Here is a 5,011-nt window from a genome sequence, read left to right as displayed (position 1 = left end):
AGAGAGAGAGAGAGAGAGAGAGAGAGAGAGAGAGAGAGAGAGAGAGAGAGAGAGAGAATGGGTTAATTATAACATATTACCTAATCTACATCTGGGAAAACACCATGTATGAACCCCATTTTTTATACTATGAATTCAAGATGTCACTTTGTCAGATGATTGTCTTCATCTGGATTCATTTTTCATCTGAATTTCTAGTTGAAAATGTGTGTTTTGGTGGTTGTTTTGTTTTAAGTGAGCAGAATGGGTAGAAAGAGTTCAAAGTAAATTAAAATTGCACCTAAACACAAATGCAGGTGCATTTTCCCTGTAGGTATATTTCAGAAGGTCATTGTGACCAGACAGATTTAAAAAAATGTGATTTTCATTATTTATGTCCCAAGTGCTTGCATGTCAAACATGACTTGAGTTGTTTTTATTATTTCTGTTCTGTTGTGATGTCATGTCTTTCAAACTATTACATTTTTAGAAATTTTTTATATTTTTTTTTCAACAATTGTTTTACTTAAAAAAAGCTCAAACCTGAAGTCTAAGACTTTTGACATGGAACGGCTGCTTTTTCAAAGCAAATTAATGTTTTTGTTGTTTTTAAAATTATTCTTGTAAATGCAGTGCTTATTTTAAATAACCTTTTTTTACACTAAGAAACAGAAAAACAACTCAAAAAGCTGTAGCGACTATACCAGGACTGTATGTGGCGCTGCAACAAAAATACACCAGAAACAGGAAACAACAAGGAACTGAGGAGGATGATGGACAGTTCAATAAAGTGATGAAAACTTTTTCAGCCTTAGATTATTTGGAGTAATGATAAGTTTTTTTTTTTTTTGCTCAAGGCTGTTATTGTTCATCAGCCCTGTGTGCTCATTGAATTAAAACAGTAAAGATTTTGCTGTAGTTGATCTGCAACCCAAACACAGGCATGTAATCTGTCATGGTTGCTGTTACACCTGTCATGCTTGCGGTCATAGGCTAAGCAGGAGGTGGGGGGTATGACATCATTGTTTTCATGAGGTTGTGTCTCATGGTCTAGACAAAAACACAAGTTAAGTTTCAAGATTTTTTTTTAAGGAACCCTATTTCAAACCTTATCATTTGGGGGCTCCTAAAATATGGTTTCCATGTAGATGCAAAGTTAAAATGATTTAAAAAAATGCAGATTCACAAAAAGGCTATTTCTATGAACAGGCCTACATTTGACTTGTTTCCATCTAAAATTTAAAAGAATGATTGTGAACAAATGTTTTGTGGCCAAATCCACCTAGTTTTACTTTAAATTTTAGTAAAGTTATAAAACATCAATTTGTTAGAATGAATTGTATATTTATTACCTAAAATCTTTGTTAGCTCTTGACATTTGTTTAAAAGACATCTTCTAAACACAACAATCTGTCAAAGGTGCATAAAAGGCTTGATAAAAATAACTATGTAAAAATAAAAAAACAAACAAATAAATAAATAAACTTGACAGAAAATGACTTTGGTTAAAAAGAATTTCACTGATAAGAAAAATACTTAAGTAAAAGTCATAAAACTGCTCACAATAAATGGAAAAGTTTTAAAAAGTGTTGAATTTACTTAACCAAACAGGTTCCATATGCTTACACATTGCTTTACATTTTCTCAACTTAGTTTAGTGTAACCAGTTGACATAACTAGGTTTAGTAAATCCAACACTTCATTTCTTCAGTGCATGACCAACTCCTTTCATGATGAGTTCTGGTCATATTTAAATTTGTAGACAGTAACTAGGTGTTAAATTTTGAAGTAAAGAAGTGAAAGTATCATTTTATGTTTGGAATTTAAATAAAATCAAAAGTAACAATTAAAAAATACTTGGCAAAATTACCAGTCCTTCAAAAGCTTACTAAATGTACTTAGTTACTATACACCTTACAATCTGCCAGTAGTTCGGTTCAGACCTGTTTAAAATTAAATTTACTTTTCAATTTATTTTCAAAGAACAAGAATATCTGCGTGAAAAAAAGTTGGCTTCCTTTGGACAAAACTAATTTTCTTAAGACAATAAAAGATCTCAAGGTTTTTCATTTTCAAATAACATTTTTACCACATGCAGACGTTCACACTGTAGACATTTTTGCCTTCAAACTGTTGTTTTACATATTCAGTGCCGCCATCAAATCAAAATACTTCAATATTTGAAATAGCTTAGCCTGCTGTGTTGAACTTTATGAAACAACACATATTTGGGATGATTGGATGTTAACTGGATGGTTGAGGGTTGTTTGGGTTATGATCTGAATGGTCCTGGTGCATCAGATTCATACTTCAACAGGTGTCCCAAACAGGTGCCAATGAAGCTGAACTCACATTATAACTCACAGGTAGTCACTTTTGGAAAACATCCATTTGCAATGAAGGGTAAAATTACCAAGGGTGTGTGAAGCCCCCAAACAAATCCACACTTGCTTTTAAAAAGCTTCTTCACTGACTTCAGTCATTTATAGGATTAACTTTTTCCAGCAGTAATTGTTGTTTTGGGGCTCCATCGCTTGTAATTACAGGTGCACCCTCTGCTGCGGAAATGCGTTTTGAGTTCAGAGGTGTTTCAGAAGTGTGAGGTTCGTGCGTTCATCAACAGGAGGTTACATATTCGGAGTCTCTGTCAGTGATGGAAATGTGTTTCTGTGCACCGTGTGGATGGCTGCCTAAACTGCACTGGGATTTAATTGAGAAGTGTGAAGAATCAGGTGCTGCGGTTCCCTCTGAGGGAGAATTTACAGCATACGTGCAAATTCACATGCGAACAGCAGGCGCACAAAGTCTCACAGCTTTTCTCCATCACACACACACACACGCACACATACACAGCCAGCTGCACACACCAAACATGAGCTGAGCGTACCTTCTGCCTTGCAAGAGATGATAAGCTACTGGCTGCCAGTTAGATTTGCCTGTCAATGTTTTCCACATGGGAATCACCCTGAACTAATTATATCTTAAGCAGCAGTGGAAAATGCAAATCAGGATTTTACTCACACCCCTGAAATCGGAGAGCCAATTTAATCTAATACCCCCTTTAATTTAGCGCGCTAATGCGAGGCCCTAGAGAATTGCCCCGTGTCACCGCTGCGCTGCTCTGCAGCAGATTTCTGCTCTGTCTCTCTGCTGCTCTCAGGCTCCAGGACGGATTAGTCTGGCAGATGAATCTCATCTAACCTAACATTTCCCGAGCAGTTACCTTTGCTTATAGCTCCGGCTCAGGCGGCTCAAAAGGTCCTGCATTAACATTCAAACGCAATTTGAGGGCAAGGTGGGACTTCTCCCTTGTTTACCTCACCTATTTACCACAAATTAACTTTTATTTTATAGGAACGGCTTCTAGAGAAATGGATGTTTAAAATAGGGTCAGGAAAATACCTCCCGCTTATTCAAAGAAATACAAATAAATAAGCTGGTTTGTGAGTGCAGTGTTGTTTTCTAAAGCAGTAGTTTTGAAGCTTTAGACCTCATGTAATGATACTGATCCATCATGAAGGATATTGGCATGTTGTCACACAGGATAAACAAAGTTTTTTTAATTTCTGTTATGTATTTTTTTGGTCTTTTCTTTCTATCTTCACTCAGTAACAAGGTTTCGGAACTTATCCTTTTGTTCAGGACCAAGAAGTGTCTCAGCAGCAAATTATTTGATCTGAAATCTGTTTGTTGTGTAAACTTCCTATTCTTTCCTCAAACAAGTGACCCAGGATGCACCAAAAGTGTTGCAACTTATTCTTATTCTTTGAAATAAAATTGTGCTCAATCTGTGCACAGTTTAAAATCTCAGCGTACCTGAAATGAAGACATATACATATATAAATGTATGAATAATAAAAAATTGAATAATATAAACACAAATTTACCTCCATATAAATGAACATTACCTATAATGGTATTTAAGTTTTTACTGTACAGACCCAGCAGTTAAAGGGATTGTTCAGGTCTTTTGCAGAAATGTCATGAACAACTGATATCTTACCTGTCATATCCCTCTGTAAGTGACCTCAACTTGGAAAAAAAAAGACTTTAATTCTGACCAGTTTGACAAGCTAATGCGTAATTTGAGTGGGTACAATTTTCTAGATTTTTTCTTCTCTGTAAACTAATTTATTTGTGAATAACTTTTTAAAACAAAGATCTATCCCCTGCGTAATGCCTGCAGACTGATGCCAAAGACAACATCTTATTCTATGAGCAGGTATAAGGTGAGAGTTCACTGTAATGTTCGGTTCATTCAGGGGACTTGAATAACACTTGTCTACAGAACAAAGGCAAATACAAAGCGAAATACATGAAACATAGTTTTAAGACACTGCTGTTTGCATGCAGAATGAGGCTGTGGAGAAAATAAGAAAAGGGCAAATCAAAATCCAGCTGAACAGATTTCTCATTCAATTAGGAAATGTCAAAGGCCGACATCAAGTCATGTGTAGGAAATCAGCATCCCGGCGTAGGAAGGGACGTTCTGTCCCCCTGTCTCCTTCGCTCTGGGATTCACGCCGGGTTGATTTGACTACATGAAATGGTTTAGATGAAAAGGCAATGTGGCTGTCTCGAAACCTTTGCTACAGTGATAAAAGACAAGGTCCAGACTGGTAGGGAGGCAGGACCTTGAGGTAAATAGCTTAGATTCAGCCCACTTAATGAGAGCCGGGGAGCCAAATAGGCGACGGCAGCCAGGTCTAATTTGTTTTAGGTGTGCTCAGAATAGATAAGGACAAATCGGTGGCATTCACCCCCCTCCACCACCACCACCATACCCACCCACCACCACAACCTTTGCCTCCCTGGAGATAACACTGAAACGCTCCGAGTCATTCTCCTTGGGCTTAAGGAATGAGGGGAGGGGGGAATAAAGAATAAATAAAAAAATAACTTAAGGGGGAAAAAAAAGAAACCTCTAGGGATGTGTGGCCTTTATATCTGCAGTTTCTCCAACTTACTGGATTTATTCAAGCTTAAAAATGGGAAATTAATTTGGTGGCAGAGGTCTAGAGCAGTGTGGGGG

This window comes from Austrofundulus limnaeus, unplaced genomic scaffold (genome assembly GCF_001266775.1).
Source record: "Austrofundulus limnaeus strain Quisiro unplaced genomic scaffold, Austrofundulus_limnaeus-1.0 Scaffold44, whole genome shotgun sequence".
Classification (NCBI taxonomy): domain Eukaryota; kingdom Metazoa; phylum Chordata; class Actinopteri; order Cyprinodontiformes; family Rivulidae; genus Austrofundulus; species Austrofundulus limnaeus.
Note: the sequence above shows the minus strand (reverse complement) of the source record.